The sequence below is a fragment of the Pelobates fuscus genome, chromosome 1 (assembly GCF_036172605.1).
Source record: "Pelobates fuscus isolate aPelFus1 chromosome 1, aPelFus1.pri, whole genome shotgun sequence".
NCBI classification, from domain to species: Eukaryota; Metazoa; Chordata; class Amphibia; order Anura; family Pelobatidae; genus Pelobates; species Pelobates fuscus.
The window spans coordinates 118,970,067-118,990,369 of record NC_086317.1 but is presented as its reverse complement, the minus strand read 5'-3'; positions in this window follow the sequence as shown (position 1 = coordinate 118,990,369).

Below are 20,303 nucleotides of genomic sequence, written 5' to 3'. Positions count from 1 at the left end.
TTCCTTCTGATGTTCACATACTCATTACCCAGCAGACTATGATATCACGGCCCAGGCCAATCACGTGGTGCAGGGGCCGTGGACGCCATATTAGCACTCCAAATCTAAGTACCTTTTCTGAGTCTATATTGCTTGTTGTAAGGGGAGAAGTATCCCACCCACCAACCCACCTTGGTGGGTGGGATACTTCTCCCATCATTTCATTATTTTTTTCAGACTTTTTTTTCCATTAAACCATTTTAATGCTCCTATTATGGAGATTGTGGCACCCATCTTAGTCCCCCCCTCTTAAAGCTACCCCACAAAATAACAAATGATTACCTCTGCTTTTAAAATTAATTTTATTTCAATGTTATCTATATTTCTCTGAAGTATCACTCATTATATTTACGCTGATGTTTAATATGGTTTATATCCTGTTTTACATAAAGTTTTAACTAATTAACTCATGACCAATCATACCATCTGTTTTAAAGCTATTTAAACAAGATAGGTCTCATAAACTGTAATCACTTTGAAGAAGCCTGTTCTAGGTGAAATGCGTTAGTGTTTTATAACTTCCTTTATACTTGATTTTATATTTTTTATTATCTCCAAATAAAGTCAATTGTTTTATACCACCTTGGAGATTCCAGAGCTATCTTTGAAGTTTTGTTATGCCGAAGACACTCACTTTCAAATTCTATTCCTCTTCCTAATTTTTACTTTTTAGTTGTCAACATTTTCTAGGCCATTTTTTTTTTTTTTTGGATCATAATGAATGATGCATAAGTGGAGTTAAGCCCAACATGCAGTGTAATTTCATCTTTAATTGTTTGAGTTTTAATGGTAAGAAGGACAGCATTTCAGGATATGACAGAAGTAAGGGTAAGATGGAAAGGTTATCATCCTGATCAACACATGCTGACTGCATACAATGTCAACCACTGAAAATTATGTATATTTCCCCTGTTGGGCTTGGATAGCATCAAGGATATTGATGTAATTTTATTTCTTTAAGTTAATCACTGATACCATGGCTGTATCGGATTCCTTTTCACATAGAGACACATTTCCCTTCCAGTTACTTCTTATTCATTTGGATTTTATATATCCAAAAGGCATTTCTAGATTTCCCTAAAAAAGATTTATCCTCTGTTATCTTAGCAGAAAGCAGAATTAAATTATTGTATCATGTAAATTATTGAATACATTTCCTGGGCTTAAAGGTCAGAACATTACTGACTTTGTTCACTATCAGGAAAAATATGACTGCTGTCAAACTTAATTCACAAAAAGCAAAGCAATTAAATTTGACATGATCGCTTCTCACAATTTCTGCACAAAATACTGAATGCACTTGACAATATGTACTTATCTTTGGCCCGAAATATATTATGTAGGCACAATTAAAAGCAAGGACATATTACTTTTCTTTTCATAAGTTAGGTGGATGCGTAAACAAAGAGCTTATTTTTTTAATCTGGATGAATTAATAATACATTACTAAATTTGGTCTGATTAACCCCTTAAGGATGGCGGGCGTTCTATGCCGTCCTTAGGGACCTGGCTCTATATGCCAGCAGGCGGCATAGAACACCCAAGCTGTCCTTCCTACTTACCCGGTCGCCGGCGATCCCACGCCGGCGATCCCACGCCGGCGATCGCGGTATGGGGACTTACCTGGGAGTCCATGGAGTCCCCCTCCTTCCTCTTCGGCCCCCCTGTGCCATGTGATTGCGAGGTCCTTGCGAGGACCTCGCGATCACATGGACGGCATAGCCTTCCATGTCAGTGCCAGCAGGGGGGAGTGCCATGACAGGTACTCCTCCTGTTGCCTGTAAAAAGTAAAAGTTAAAGTTGAAAATAAAATATATACTTAGATCATATCTATTATATATATGATCTAAGTGTATATATATATATATATATATATATACATATATATACACATATACACACATACACATAAACTGTCTAAGTGTATATTAATATTAAAATATATATACAGTTATATATATATATATATATATATATATATATATATATCAAAATACACGTACAATTATATTGATTAAATATATATATATATATATATATATATATATATATATATACACCCTGTTCCAAATTATTATGCAAATTCTATTTAAGTGTCACAAAGATTAAATATTTTGTTTTTCAGTTTAACTCATGGATGGCATTGTGTCTCAGGGCTCTTTTGATCACTGAAAACAATCTCGAGTCCCACGGACATCAAGGTGTAGAGTCCTCCAGAGTCTTGCAACTGTGCATTAACCTTCTATTCGGCCACCACTAACCAATGCTCACAAGCAGAAATGGCTGCATTGGGCAGAAAAATACATGAAGACTAATTTTAAAACAGTCCTGTTCACTGATGAGTGCCGTGCAACATCGGATGGTCTAGATGGATGGAGTAGTGGGTGGTTGGTGGACGGTCATCCTATTCCAACAAGGCTGCGACGTCAGCAAGGCGGTGGTGGAGTCATGTTTTGGGCCAGAATCTCGGGAAGAGAGCTGGTCGGCCCCTTTAGGGTCCCTGAAGGTGTAAACATGACCTCTGCAAAGTATGTGGAGTTTCTGACTGACCACTTTCTTCCCTGGTACAGAAGGAAGAACTATGCTTTCCATAATAAAATTATCTTCATGCATGACAATGCACCATCTCATGCTGCAAAGAATACCTCTGCATCAATGGCTGCTATGGGGATAAAAGGAGAGAAAGTCATGGTGTGGCCTCCATCCTCCCCTCACCTCAATCCTATTGAGAACCTTTGGAGCATCCTCAAGCAAAAGATCTATGAGGGTGGAAGGCAGTTTACATCTAAATAGCAGCTCTGGGAGGCAATTCTGACATCTTGCAAACACATTCAAGCAGAAACTGTCAAAAAACTCACAAGTTCAATAGATGCAAGACTTGTGAAGCTGCTATCAAATAAGGGGTCCTATGTTAAAATGTAACGTGACCTGTTAAAATGTTTATAAAGTTAAAATGTTGTTATAAGTTTGATTGAAATAGCTTTTGATTTCAGTAAATATGCTTCAAACACAACAAATTACAATTTTCAGTTCTTTACAACCTATAAAGTGTTTTGAAACTTACTGTGCGTAATAATTTGGAACAGTGCATTGTAAGTTTTTTATGTTAAAAAAAAATACTGTTATCATTAGGAGGTTTGTTCAATAAAATTTGAATTGTACTCTTAATAGTTGATAACATGAGAATTATGCTGACTGTTATTTACATCAATTATTTAGGTAATGAGAAAAATATAATTTGCATAATAATTTGGAACAGGGTATAATTTTCATTATATATATTCATATATACAATTAAATAAATAAATATGTAAATATGTTAAAAAATAAAATAAATTAATAAAAAATAAATAAATAAAAATATATATATGTGTAAATTCGTTCTAACTGTATTTCAAAATTAATATATATATATATATATATATATATATATAGATATCAAAATACATGTAGAATTAAATAATATATATATATATCTCTATACATAAGAATACACGTATATATCACTATGTATATACCTATATATAAATAAAAAATAATTGAAAAAAATTATATAGATATAACACACACGCATATATATATATATATATATATATATATATATATATATATATATATATAGAAAGGTTGAAAATGATAGCACTCCCAGGACTCCAATTTAAGATTTAACTTTTAATAATTAGTAAAATAAAAGAATTGACGTTTCAGTCTGCTATTTGCAGACTTTCATCAGGACTAATACATGCAGGACTGGTACACACATATATACAGAAGTAAAAACAAGCAATTAACTTACCCACCACCGGAATAAACTCCCACTCCCTGTCTGTCCGGTCCGAAAAACGCGCGGGTTCCGCCGTCGGTCACGTGTGCGTGCGTGACGTCATCACGTGGCGTCGGCGTCATTACCGCGTCACGTGATCGGCCGGAATACAGCTTCATTGGGAGACTGTTGCTATGCGGCCAAAGTGTCCATAGCAACTAAAATAAACATAAACACAGCTCGAGGGACATTTGTATAATATGTATATTGGGTATAACCCAAACAGTCTGCCCAATCTAATTCATTATCAAATATGTGATACACATATAGCCATTGATAGAATATATACATAAAGTACCAAGTGTAAAGGCAGAGAAGGCTTATAAATAAATTTAACGACCAAGCAAAGCAGGCATGTAAATCAAACCAGAGAGGAACTGGAAGCCAAGAAAAATAAAGTAAAAATACATAATAATAATGATAATATGCATGAGCTCCAGAAGAAAGTGTCACATGCACTAAATGTAAGCATTAAAGGGTAGTTAATGACACTGGCTGTCATAAATCAAACACCTATGTGTCTATATCCAAATATATTACAACACATTAATAAAAGAAAGAGACACTTCAAAGCTAGCGATATACACTAAGTGGAAATTAGAGCAAGTAAAGTATTGTATCGTGGGAGATTGCCTATCCCCCTGGGTGGGCAACACTACCCATACTTTAAACTCGCCATGAAGCAGAATGAACTTAGGACTGGATAAAATAACTCCTAGGATTGAGCACCTCAAGAATGCATGGAACTATTCCATGTGGACATAAAGTGTATGGTTCCAAATAGGAATTCTATTCCAGAGCAGGGAGGATGTCAGTCCCCTAGTTCAAAATATATACAACACAATAATCTGTACAAAAGTACCAGGAGAACGAGCAGTACCCTAGTTAGCAGGGAAGCTAGGGTGTATGCCTATCCCCCAGGGTGGGCATCACTTACCCCATTCTGCCTCCGCAGGGTACATAGGTGCACAAATGAGTAAAGAAAAATAGGTACCATACAAATATACCCAACAACGTAACCAACTGCTAATCTAAGTCCTAAAGCAGTGTATTTGAACTATACCGAGCTCTTAAATATACAGGACACAGCCATAGTAGGCAACAACACTAAGGTATCATAATGACCTCAGATAGTACACAACGGTGTAACGGGCCTTACAGGTGACCTCTGCACCACAACACGCTGAGCCATAGAGATGGTACCTAGACCCATTGGATGGGTACCAAACTCCCACCACAGCTAGTGTCAGAGTGAGCATATCATAGAAAAGCAGACAGTGAATACTTCTCATTCAAGCCATTGGGGTGGACAGTTTGTAATGTCCTGATCCAGTATAACTCCCTCTGTAAGAGCATCTTTTTACGGTCGCCTCCCCTTCTGGGCATGGGAACATGATCGATGGCCATCAATTTCATAGATGGGAGAGTATGTCCTAATTCGAGGAAGTGTTTGGCAACCGGTAGTTCGGATTTATTATCCCTGTATGCCGTCCTGATGCTTGACCTATGATTACGTACTCTTTCTTTCAAGGGTAGATCGGTCTTTCCGATGTAAGTTAGCCCGCACGGACATACTAATTTGTAGACCACAAAGTCACTCGTGCACGTTAGACGATGTTGTATTCGATAACTAGTGCCTGTGTGTGGATGGGTAAATGTTTTACCTGGGATCATGTGTCCACAGGTTACGCAACCAAGGCAACGATAACAACCCAGGTTCTGCGCCGTTTTATCCTTCAGGTAACAGTGTGTAGGGTCCGTCTTTACTAGTAGATCCTTCAGGTTTTTATTTCTTTTGTAACAGATCATTGGTGGTTGTTGGAAAATGGCCGGTAGCGTGACATCGTTTTTTAGTATTCTCCAGTTGTCGTGGATAATGTCCCTGAATTTCAATGATGACGTAGTATATGTAGTAGGGAACACCAATCTCTTGGGCTGAGCCGTGGAGGATGAAGTGTCAATAGTTGTAAGGCATCTATTGAGGGCTTTCTGTAGCACATAGCTACTGTATCCCCGCTCACGGAATTTGTGCCACATACTCTTAAGTTGTTCTTGAGCATTGTTGAGATTAGAATTATTTCGCAGCACTCGGAGAAATTGAGAATAAGGCAATGAATTTTTTAATGCTGTCGGATGGAAACTATTTGCTTGTAATAGCATGTTACGATCCGTGGGTTTGGAGTACAGTGTGTAGGCCAGACTGGAGTCTACACGTGTTACTCTGACATCCAAAAAGTCCACTGAAGATGCATCCACCACCGCTGTGAGTTCTATATTAGACGTACAAGAGTTGATCCGTGCAGTCATCTGTTCCACCTCCATTGCGTCCCCCTTGACTAACATAAAAATGTCGTTGATATAGCGGACGTATAATAGGATACGGTCTTTGTAGGGTTCCAAGATGTAGTTGGTCTCAAAGTTGAACATGTAACCATTAGCATACATGGGTGCCATAGCAGCACCCATGGATGTTCCTGCAATCTGTCTGTACCATTCAGATTCGAATCTGAAATAGTTTTGAGATAGAACAATGTCCAGTATTTCCAACGTGAATTCTATTGGAGGACCAGTGTAGTATGTGGACGTGGCTAGAATAGATCTCATTGCCTCAATCCCTTCTTGGTGCGGTATAACTGTATACAAGCTTTTCCCATCGCAAGTCACTAGGACTATAGTTTCAGAGGGTAGCAGCATATCGGACAATTGCTTAATGAAGCTTGAAGTATCTTTAATGCACGTTGGGAGATGTTCTATAGTTTCCTTAAATAGATGGTCCAACCATTTTGCCAATGGTTCCAATACGCCCCCCTATTGCAGATACAGTGCACTTTGGGCAGTGTATATAACACTGGGGTTCTGGGTGCTGTTGACTGCAGGTATGCAAATAGTTCCATAGAGATGTGATTGGAGTGCAAGCCTCGTAGTAAGCAAGTTTCAATCAGGTGGATCACTTGTTCCGTAGGGTCATTTGGCAATTTGAGATAAGTCGATTGATCAGAGAGTTGTCCCAAAATTTCGGAGCGGTAATCAGAATAATTTTGAATGACAATACCGCCACCCTTGTCAGCTGGCCTAATGACGATGGTCTTGTCACTAGCCAGTGACTTAATTGTTGCTCGATCTTTTTGTGTGCAATTGGAGTGGTGTGGGGAACTTTCCTTCAGATGGTCAGATGACTCTTTGTGCACTGAACGCAGAAACGTCTATAATATATATATATATACAAAAATTCAATTTTTGTATATATATATATATATATATATATATATATATAATAATTCTATGTATATTTATGTAATAATTTTACATAATTAGGTAATTTTATTAATTTCAATTTGTGGGACCTGCCTGATAAACAAGGCCAAAAGTCCAGGGAATTTAATTTGCTAGCATATTTAACCCTGTAACTTTCTAAGACACCATAAAACCTGTACGTTGGGGGTACTGTTTTACTCTGAAGACTTCGCTGAACACAAATATTAGTGTTTCAAAAAAATAAAATGTATTACAACGACGATATTGTCAGTGAAAGTTATTTTTTTTTGCATTTTTCACACACAAATGGCACTTACACGGACGATATTATTGCTGCGATACTTTTTACTGTTTTGAAACACAAATATTTGTTTTCAGCAAAGTCTCCTGCATACAACAGTACCCCTCATGTAGAGGTTTTATGGTGTTTTCAAAAGTTACAGCGTCAAATATAAGGCTTGTGTTTCATTTTTTTCACATTAAAATTCGCCAGATTGGTTACGTTGCCTTTGAGACCCTATGGTAGCCCAAGAATGAAAATTACCCCTATGATGGCATACCATTTGCAATAGTAGACAACCCAAAGTATTGCAAACGGGGTATGTCCAGTCTTTTTTAGTAGCCACTTAGTTACAAACACTGGCCAAAATTGGCGTTTTTTTCATTTTTCACACACAAACAAATACTAACGCTAACTTTGGCCAGTGTTTGTGACCAAATGGCTACTAAAAAGACTGAACATACCCTATTTGCAATACCTTGGGTTGTCTTCTATTGCAAATGGTATGCCATTATGGATGTAAATTTTATTCCTGGGCTACTATACAGTCCCAAAGGCAACGTAACCAATCTGGCGAATTTCAATTTCAAATGTAACGCGCTATATTTGACCTTGTAACTTCCCAAAACACCATAAAACCAGTACATAGGAGGTACTGTTTTACATGTGAGACTTTGCTGAATAAAAATATGTGTATTTTATTGCAGTAAAAGCAAACAGTATTATGACATTGACAGTTAAAATGTAACGTAGAACTAAAAAAATAACAACATTTCTTATTTTCTCCCATTTTTTTCATATTAAATTATATTTCATAGCTAAATATTTGATATTAAATGAAATCCCTGTTTCCCCTGAACAAAATGATATATAATAAGGAGGGGTGCATTTAATATGAAAGAGGTGAATTCGGTTGGACAGACATATAGCGCAAATGCCAGGTTTTGTTTACGTTTTGTTCTGTTCACAACTTGTACATTTGGCTCAGTCCTTAAGGGGTTAATAAACCAAAATGTGTGTAAGTCAATATTTTGATTATTACTCATACACTGTAAAGATACTTCCCATTGTCATCACATGGGGTATTTAATAAAGCTAAAACTACAATATAAATAGCCAATGACATCAATAATGAAGATATTGAATATAATGCAAATGAACATACTGTGTGCACAAATACACCAAACTGTTCCAGGTTGAATTATTGTATAGTAATATAGGCTGGGGAAAAAAAGGCCTCAAGTGTAACCTTTCATAAAACTATATTACTACTATTGATCCTTATTTTGGAAAAATTGGTGATAAACGCATTGGGGAACAAAACAATTTCTTCTTGAGCTTAAAAAGCATTTATGAATATAGCGTATTTTTATGAGAGGTTCATTTTATCACAGTGATATGTTGACAGCTAATTACAACAGAAGAACATTTTACTTTATAATGTCATCATTAAGTCAATATAAAAATATTATTTTTGTATTGTACTGTACTAATATTTTCATTTTGATAATCATATTTTCAAATCCACAAAATGTATTATATTTTTAGTATATATCTTGTTATCAAATTCAGAGCATTAAATTATGTAATACACCTAAAATGGCTATCACTACTCAAATGAAAGTTCATTTAACCCCTTAAGGACACATGACATGTGTGACATGTCATGATTCCCTTTTATTCCAGAAGTTTGGTCCTTCAAGGGTTAATGTCATAAACATATGTGCTTACAAGCATGGCTGCATTTGTTAGCATTAATTTAAGGATTTCAAATAGGAAAAAAGTTAAGAAAGTGACCGTAAAGGATGTTAACGGGACACTCTAATCACCAAAACAATATTATCTTAATAAATACGTTTTGGTGTATAGTTCTCTGTTCTCAGTTTCCCTGTTCAGTTCTCTGCTATTTAGGAGTCACAAATCACTTCTGTTTCTGTTTATGCAGTCCTAGCCATGTCTCACCTGTCTGTGAGTCACACAGCCTCCATTTAAAAATAGTATAATTTTCAGATATTATATCACATTGTGTTTACTTTATAAGTTTTCAAATGCTTCTCTGTTTAACTTTAAACACACACAGGATGCTGTTTCAGACACTGGAGAGAAATTAAGTTGGAGTAGGAAATAAGAAATTGAACACACTGTTCAATAAGAGAAGCTAAGAAAATTGCACTCTTTTTTGGGGGAAGTGCATATGAATGCTGTGTGAGTCACAGCCAGGTTAATGGAAGAGAATTGAGCTGTGAGGCTGTGTGGACATTGCCTACACCAAAACCTCTCAATTAAGCTAAAGTTGTTTTGTTGCTTAGAGTATCCCATTTGGCATTTGGTTATTTATTCCCTTTTCTATTGTTGTTTGTCTTTTATTTTTAACTCTTTTTACTAGTCATAATTTGTTTATGTCCTATTATAAACTGAGCCTATCTCCTTAACCTAAAGACATACATTTCAAAAATACTATGGTGACATTATTAATACTATTATTATTATTGTTCTTGTTCTTGTAATTACAACTTCTTCGCTTTTACTACTAATGCTAATAATAATAAAGTATTGGATATATATTTTGTTAATATGTTTGGAGAATGAGTTATAGAGGGTCATTTAAAAAGAAAAACTATAGGCATTCAGATAACTTCATCTCATTGAAGGGATCTGGGTGAAGTGTCCCAGTTCCTCTCAGTCTTGCAATGTAAATGATTGCAGTTTTTGAAAAAAACTGCAATGATGACATTGCAAAACTAAGACTGCTTCTAGTGGCTTTCAGACTGCCACTAGAGGCACGTCCTGGTTGTTAAGTGACTTTTGGTCACCAAAATGATGCTGGATATCCTCACACTCTGCATGAGGACATCCAGCATCAGTAAAATCCCCATAGGAAAGCATTGAAGCAATGCTTTCCTAGGGGGAGGGCCTGATGTGCTTGCCCCACATGCACATTAGCCCCACTTTCCATGCTGGGGGGCTGCGAGAGAGGGGGGCAGAGGGAATACAACTTTGCATTCCTTACACTATAGAATCCCTTTAATAACATAGTGGCAGAAATGGAGATACACATTTGGAACTAGGGAAAGAAAACTAAATTGTGAACCCTTTGTTCTTATTTAATACATTTAATCCAGAATTGTTTTGATTTACAGAGGTTGAAACTAGAGTTGAGCGGACACCTGGATTTTCGGGTCCGGCGAGTTCGGCCGAACTTTGAAAAAAAGTCTGGGTTCGGGCTCGAACTTGACCCCGAACCCCATTGAAGTCAATGGGGACTGGAACTTTTGGCCACAAAAATGGCTCTAAAACTCCTGGAAAGGGCCAGAGTGCTGCAAAAGGAAGTAAAATGGGGGTAAGAGTAGGACAAGTGCCCTGCAAACAAATGTGGATAGAGAAATCACTTTAAATAACATAAAATAAGCAGCCGCTTAGTAGATAACTCCCTAATTCACACGGTATTAGGGAGCTATCTACCAAAAGGCTGAAAGACCTAAATTGGTCACCTAAATTGGTCTTTCAGCCACATTTACTAATACTAAGTAAAGATTACTTAGTATTAGCAAATTCAGCCCCTACTCGCTATACCGCGAGTAGGGGTGTGTCTAGTAAACAGTGAGTGGCTGCTCACTGTAAAATAAAACAAAAAAAAAACTATTGCCCCCACCCCTGTGCGCCCTAAATAAGAATGTGGAGGGGGGGACCTTCTGTTCTCCCCCAGGGCCCCCACCCCTGCATGGTGGGTGGGGGCCATAAATAAGAATTTAGGGGGAAACTAATGTCCTCCCCCTGGCCCCCACCCCTGAGCGGTGGGTGGGGGCCATAACCAAAAATTAGGGGGGGACCTAATGTCCTCCCCCAGGCCCCCACCCCTGCACGGCGGGTGGGGGCCCTAAATAACAATAGGGGGACCTACTGTCCTCCCCCCCACCCCCACCCATGCGCGGCGGGTGGGGGCACTAAATAACAATAGGGGGGACCTACTGTCCTCCCCCCCACCCCCACCCATGCGCGGCGGGTGGGGGCACTAAATAACAATAAGGGGGGACCCAATGTCCTCCCCCCAGGCCCCCACCCCTGCGCAGTGGGTGGGGGCCCTAAATAATAAGGGGGGGGACCTAATGTCCTCCCCCCTGGCTCCCACCCCTCCGTTGTGGGTGGGGGCCATAAATAAAAAATCCCCCCAGGTACCTAGGGGTCCCCAAACCCCTAGTCACCCCAGTCCCCCCAAAAAAATTACCCATACCAACCCCCCTCATCCTAAAAATAATGAGGGGGGACCCTTGTCTAAATACCTGTAAAAAATAGACTTATCATTTGATGTCTTCTTTCTTCTAAAATCTTCTTTTTTCAGCCCCAAAAATGGCCAAATAAAAATCCACAATAACCGACGCATTTAAAAAAAAACAAAAAACCATGGAGGGCTCCACGCATACTGAGCTCTGCAGGGCGGGGGAAGGCTTATAAAGCCTTTCCCCGCCCTGCAATTAGGCTCAGAGCACTTTGATTGGTGGGTTTAAGCCATCCAATCAGAGTGCTCTGACAGGTAAATGAAGAGACTGACAGGTAAGCCTCTACATTTACCTGTCACAGCACTCTGATTGGTTGGCTTGAAATCCACCAATCAAAGTGCTCTGTGTCATTTTACACAGCGTGGGAAAGTTCTTTGGAATTTTCCCACACTGTGTAAAATGACACAGAGCACTCTGATTGGTGGATTAAGTAACTAATCATAGTGCTCTGTGTCATTTTACACATCGTGGGAAAATTCCAAAGAACTTTCCCATGCTGTGTAAAATGACACAGAGCACTCTGATTGGCCCCCACCCACCGCTCAGGGTTGGGGTCTGGGGGGGAACATTAGGTCCCCCCCAATTTTTATTTATGGCCCCCACCCACTGCTCAGGGGTGGGTGTCGGGGGGAGGACAATAGGTCCCCCCTTATTGTTTTTTTAGGGCCCCCACCCGCTGCACAGGGGTTGGGGGACAGGGGGAGGACAGTAGGACCCCCTTATTGTTATTTAGAGCCCCCACCCACCGCTCAGGGGTGGGGGCCGGGGGTGTACAATGTTTTTTTTTTTTAACAGTGAGCAGCAACAGGCTGCTCACTGTTTAATAGACACGCCCCTACTCGCGGTATAGCGAGTAGGGGCATAATTTACAAATACTAAGTGACCAGCTTCTATAGAGGCTGGATCACATGCTGCACTGGCCAATCACAGCCATGCCATTAGTAGGCATGGCTGTGATGGCTTCTAAGGGCACACAAGTCAAACGCTTGATGATTGGCTGCCCAGCGGCCTTTCAAAACGCGTCATTAAGTCGCCGAACTCCAACCCAAACATACAGTTATATGTCCGTGTTCGGGTCCAGGGTCCAAAAAACGTAATGTTCGGTACGAACTCGAACTTTTCAGTACGGGTTCGCTCAACTCTCAAAGGCATAATTAGATGGAAATTTGGACTATATTCCTTTCTATTCCCTCTTATTAGAACATAGGAAGAGCCAGTTCAACTGTTTCCATTTGAACGAGAGATTAAAAAAAGGAACTGGTAGTCACTCTTACCCCCTCCCACTGCCCACCCACACACCATAGATGTGCACAGAGTTATCCTTTTTACAGAGTCCTTTCCTTGAGCTCTTCATACCAGACAAAACTTAGCAAACTAAAGCAAATAATAGCCTGTTTAACAAGCCCTTTTATAAAACATTTGTATATGACTCCATTACTGCTGACACAGTGACATGGGTGGTTCAAGCTGCAGATATGAAATATAGGCAGTATAGCTGACAGGGATGATAGAGACATGCACTGCTTACACATGCTCATCTTGTACTACATTTACACCTGTTCTATACAGATTTTTTTGCACAGTGGGAACACAGGAGACATTCATACAGACAACAAATACAAGATAAGAAAAACTCTCCAAGGCATGTCGGAAGAGCAGAGTACCTCTTGCACATTGGTGGATTGATACAGCTCCAAGAGGAGCTCAAGGATGGGACTGACTCTTTGGTCACTCAGTCACTGGTCCATTTCCCATTCCATTTGGATTGAGCACTTTCCCTTTTCCCTTGGGATAATGTCTTAACGCAGACTTGGAAGAGATACTTTTTTAACCCCTTAAGGACCAAACTTCTGGAATAAAAGGGAATCATGACATGTCACACATGTTATGTGTCCTTAAGAGGTTAAAGTGTTGTGTTTTTTTAAACTGTAATATATTTAAAGATTATAGCTTTTAATTGTTTGCATCGATAACACCTATGTGTGTTTTAAGAATGCAGAAGTAACGGTTCTTTTTTAAATTTGTTTTGTTAGTTTGTTAATTTCTGTAATTTTTTTTTTTTTTTCAAATATAAACTAGTCATTAATTTCGCATCAGGAAACTTCCACAAAGCTGCAAACTTTATAACTATTTTCTAATACTTAGCTACTATGTATGAAACTAAAGATTTACTTGACAGTCTTTTGTAACAATGATTGTGTATAACATCTGTCTATAAATCTGATGTTTGGAACAAATGTTTGCAGATATGTGCTTCCACTATGCAATTCACCTTGACTCTTTTTTGCTCATTCCTTGGAATATTGCTCAACCACTGACAGTTATAATTGATGTCAGCTGTCAAATATGAGTTCTTGTCTACAGTTAAAGTTTGTGTGGTCATGCATTCCAACTCTATATATTGTATTTTCAATTTAGTAAATTACATTTGATCACTGATCATTAAAAAATAAAAATAAAAAACAATCAAGTTAGATCTAGCTCAGTGGCATTTAAACATGAAAGAATTAAGTTACAAAATATGCCACCATAAATAGAACAGTGAAAAAAAGCAAAAAGCACGGTACTAGTTTGCATGCCAAGTAATGTCTTTGTTAACCAAAAGAATAACATGGTTGTTTACTAACGTGAGAATTTTAAATGAATTCCAATTGAAATTTACCATTTTTATCCAAAGCAGCCAAACTGGAAACTCAACTTGCATAGACAACTTTTCAAATTCCGTTATTTTGACCTTATGTACGACATTCACTTTAAATTCATTTAGAATGTTCACTTTAGTAAATAACCCTGTTAGTGATTTTCTATGAACATGTGCATTGCTGTTTTTTAGTTTTTTTTGTTGTTTTTTTATGGCAGCAATCAGCATAACAGTACATGCTCTTTAACCTGTTAATGCCGTTACGAAGCTCTATGCTGTCCCCATTTAAAAGGGCTTTAACCCCTTAAGACCGCAGCCAAATGTACAAGTTGTGATCCAAAAAAAGCGTAAACAAAACCTGGCATTTGCGCTAAATGTCTGTCCAACCGTAATTCACCTCTTTCCTATTAAAGGCACCCACACTTATTATATATCATTTTATTCAGGGGAAACAGGGCTTTTGTTTAACATCAAATATTTAGGTATGGAACATAAATTAATATGAAAAAAATATAAAAAAATGGGAGAAAATAAGAATTTTATAAATTGTTTTAGTTCTACGTGACATTTTAACCCCTTAACACCGCAGCCAAATGTACAAGTTGTGAACAGAACAAAACGTAAACAAAACCTGGCATTTGCGCTATATGTCTGTCCAACCGTAATTCACCTCTTTCATATGAAATGCATCCCCCCTTATTATATATCATTTTATTCAGGGGAAACAGGGCTTTCATTTAACATCAAATATTTAGGTATTAAACATAATTTAATATAAAAAATATATAAAAAAATGGGAGAAAAAAATATTTTTTTAATTTTTTTTAGTTCTATATTACATTTTAACTGTGGATGTCAAAATACTGTTTGCTTTTACTGCAATACAATACACATATTTGTATTCAGCGATGTCTCACGTGTAAAACAGTACCCCCTATGTACAGGTTTTATGGTGTTTTGGGAAGTTACAGGGTCAAATATAGCGTGTTACATTTGAAATTGAAATTCGCCAGATTGGTTACGTTGCCTTTGAGACTGTATAGTAGCCCAGGAATTAAATTTACACCCATAATGACATACCATTTGCAATAGTAGACAACCCAAGGTATTGCAAATGGGGTATGTCCAGTCTTTTTTAGTAGCCATTTGGTCACAAACACTGGCCAAAGTTAGCGTTAGTATTTGTTTGTGTGTGAAAAATGCAAAAAACGCCAATTTTGGCCAGTGTTTGTGACTAAGTGGCTACTAAAAAAGTCTGGACAAACCCCATTTGCAATACCTTGGGTTGTCTACTATTGCAAATGGTATGCCATCATAGGGGTAATTTTCATTCTTGGGCTACCATAGGGTCACAAAGGCAACGTAAGCAATCTGGCGAATTTTAATGTGAAAAAAATGAAACACAAGCCTTATATTTGACGCTGTAACTTTTGAAAACACCATAAAACCTGTACATGTGGGGTACTGTTGTACTTGGGAGACTTCGCTCAACACAAATATTTGTATTTCAAAACACTAAAAAGTATTGCAGCAATAATATCGTCCGTGTAAGTGCTGTTTGTGCGTGAAAAATGCAGAAAACGTCACTTTTACTGGCGATATCATCATTGTAATACATTTTACTGTTTTGAAACACTAATATTTGTGTTCAGCAAAGTCTCCCGAGTAAAACAGTACCCCCCATGTACAGGTTTTATTGTGTCTTGGAAAGTTATAGGGTCAAATATAGTGCTAGCAAATTAAATTCCCTATACTTTCGGCATGGGTTGTCAGGCAGGTCCCGCTAATTGTAATTAATTAGGATACCTAATTATGTAAAATTATTACATAAATATATGTGTAGAATTAATATATGTATATATATACATATGTGTATATATACGTATATATATATATATAATTTTTTTAAAATATTTTTATTTCTATATAGGTATATATAGTGATATATACGTATATATTTATGTATATAGATATATATATTATGATATATATTATTTTGTTCTATGTGTATTTTGATATAAATATATATATATATTATTATCACAATACAGTTAGAACGAAATAACACACATCTATATATTTTTTAATTATTTATTTTTAAATATTTTTTTAATTTTATTTTTTTACGTATTTACATATATATTTTTTTATATTGTATATAAATATATATATAACAATAATTATATATATATATTTAATCAGTATCAGTCTACGTGTAATTTGATATTAATATATATATATATATATATATATATATATATATATATATATATATATTTATTAATATTTAAATACACGTTGTGTATGTGTAAATGTGTGTGTGTGTGTGTGTATGTGTATATATATATATACTTAGATCATATATATATAATATATATGATCTAAGTATATTTTATTTGTAACTGTAATTTTTTAAATTTATTTTTTGAACTAATATTTTATTTTTTTTACAGGACAGGGGGCAGAGACAGTGTCAGCCAGTGATTTCACATCACTGGCTGACACACAGGATCAGTGATCACAGTGACTGCCTGTCACTGTGATCACCTCCTGCAGATTGGGTAATTGACCACAGGGGGGAGTGCCTGGGTGGTACAAGCACTCCCCCCTTCCAATCTGCAGGGGGATCATTGTGCCAGTTACATGTGTCAGCCAATAGGCTGACACATGTAACACTGATCGCAGTGACAGGCTGTCACTGCGATCAGAGCGCTCTGAGATCGCAGTGACAGCCTGTCACTGCGATCAGACTTAGCAGATCGCGGTCACTGACCCCAGGGGGACTGCCTGGGGGGCCAGGTAAGTCCCCCGACCGCGATCTGCACAAGGGGAAAGCCGCCGGCCGCATGTGTCAGCCGATTTGAAATCGGCTGACACATGCTGAATACTGGTCGCAGTGACAGCCTGTCACTGCGATCAGAGACTGCAGATCGCGGTCACCGGCCACAGGGGGGGTTGCCCGGTGGGCCAGGCATCCCCCCCGACCGCGATCTGCAGCGGGAGAATACCGCCGGCCACGTGGGCGGCAATAAAAGCGAGGACGTACTATTACGCCCGCCGGCGTTTAGAGCCGGTTTCTGCGTGGCGTAATAGTACGTCCTCCGGACTTAAAGGGTTAACTGTGAATGTCAAAATACTGTTTGCTTTTACTGCAATACAATACACATATTTGTATTCAGCGATGTCTCACGTGTAAAACAGTACCCCCTATGCACAGTTTTATGGTGTTTTGAGAAGTTACAGGATCACATATAGCGTGTTACATAATTCAGTTTTTTCACGTTGAAATTCGTCAGATTGGTTACGTTGCCTTTGAGACCATATGGTAGCCGAGGAATAAGAATTACCCCCATGATGGCATACCATTTGCAAAAGTAGACAACCCAAGGTATTGCAAATGGAGTATGTCCAGTCTTTTTTAGTAGCCACTTGGTCACAAACACTGGCCAAAGTTAGTGTTAATATTTGAAAATGCAAAAAACTAATTTGAACGCAAATTTTGGCCAGTGTTTGCGACTAAGTGACAACTAAAAAAAACTGAACATACCCTATTTTCAATACCCTGGGTTGTCTACTATTGCAAATGGTATGCCATAATGGGGATAATTTTCATTCCTAGGCTACCATACGGTCTCAAAGGCAACCTGGCGAATTTTAATGTGAAAAAACTGAAACGCAAACCTTATATTTGACTCTGTAACTTTTGAAAACACCATAAAACCTGTACATGAGGGGTACTGTTATACTCAGGAGACTTCGCTGAACACAAATATTAGTGTTTCAAAACAGTAAAACGTATCACAACAATTATATTGTCAGTGTAAGTGCCATTTGTGTGTGAAAAATGCAAAAAATGTCACTGTCACTGACGATATCGTCGTTGTAATATATTTTACTGTTTTGAAACACTAATATTTGTGTTCAGCGAAGTCTTCCGAGTAAAACAGTACCCCCCATGTACAGGTTTTATGGTGTCTTGAAAAGTTACAGGGTTAAATATAGTGCTAGAAAATTGAATTCCCTGAACTTTCGGCCTGGGTTGTCAGGCAGGTCCTGCAAATTGTTATTAATAAAATGACCTAATTATGTAAAATTATTACATAAATATATACGTAGAATTATTATATATATATATATATATATATATGTGTGTATATATATATGTGTATATATATATATATATATATATATATATATATATATATATATATATATATAAATATCGAGGACTCTGCACTCAATGTACCTGTCTTGTTCTTGCCTTGGTGCTGCCTCGGCCGTCAGGATGTATAACGCAAAAAACGAGTGCACTCGGAAGGACTTGGTAGAAAATTATTCCAATTTATTCACATACGTGCCAGTGATAGGTTCAACGTTTCAGTCCTCGTAGGACTTTTATCAAGACCAAGATTGGAATAAATTGGAATAATTTTCTACCAAGTCCTTCCGAGTGCACTCGTTTTTTGCGTTATACATCCTGACGGCCGAGGCAGCACCAAGGCAAGAACAAGACAGGTACATTGAGTGCAGAGTCCTCGATATTTTATTTCCAGGCAGCAGGGGGAGTACCTGTCATTGCAGGCACTCCCCCTGCTGGCATTGACATGGACGGCTATGCCGTCCATGTGATCGCGGGGTCCTCGCAAGGACCTCACGATCACATGGCCCTGGGGGGCCGAAGAGGACAGATGGGGACTCCCTGGGCTCCCAGGTAAGTACCTCATACCGCGATCGCCGGCGTGGGATCGCCGGCGACCGGGTAAGTACAAAAGATCGCAGGACGTTCTATGCTGTCCTGCGGCGTTTAGAGCCACCAAAATAAGGACGGCATAGAACGTCCTGCGGTCTTAAGGGGTTAAAGCCGTTGCGGCAGCATAGGACGCTGTAACGGCTGCAGCTCCCAGAGCACCCGGGATACTTACCTTCCCGGTGTTCCGCTTTGGGAGGACTGCCTGACAGCCCAGGCAGCTCTCTCACGGCAAAAAAGCCCCTGGGGGCCATGTTGTCGCTCTCAAAGAGCGATCACATGGCCCCCTATAGCTGGCTGTGTATCTGCCAGCAGGGGGACTGTCTGAGCTGTGAGACAGTCCCCCTGCTGGTGGGAAGAATAATAAAAATATATTAAACATGTTTTAAAATAAAATAGAAATGTATTTATATATATATAATATATGTATATCTATTATATATATAATATATATACATATTATATATATTTAACGTCATACAAAGTGTATTTTAATATTAATATAAGTACATATATTAGTATTAAAATTCACTTAGAATGATGTTACATATATATATAAGATATATTATATATATATATATATATATAGATTAATAGAAATATACACATATATTATATATATATATATATATATATATATATATATATATATACGTATAATTACAATATTAAATTGAAAAAAATTTATATAAATTATATATTCATATGTAATTTCATTCTAACTGTATTTTTTATTAATATATTTTGTTTTGTTACCAATATATATATATATATATATATATATATATATACATATATATATATATATATATATATGTTAAAAGGCCTGAACTTGTGGAGGCCTGAATTTGTGGGAGGAGTAAGTCCCCTACTTAAACTCCCAGCCCCTACTCACCTCTGCCGTTCAGCTGATTGTTTGGTCCCCATAGCAACCAGCACTTCCGGTTCCCGCCAGAATTTTTCTTGTGTTTCCAGCAGACAGACGTTCAGAACAAGCCCTCCGTCCGTTCGTAGCCTCCAAGCCGTTTTCCGGTCGAGGTACCCGGCTTCCGGTCTCAACACCGGCACGTACTCGTGAGTTAGGCGAAGGAAATAGCGTTCCGCTATTTTCCCGCCGTTCGGGCCTAAAAACGTGGGGGTAGGCTCCCTTTAAACTTAATCACACTATTACATGCTCGTTTAAACTAATCTACGCTCGCACCGGTACTTTTTCTCATCGTTTACATACCGTTTACATATCG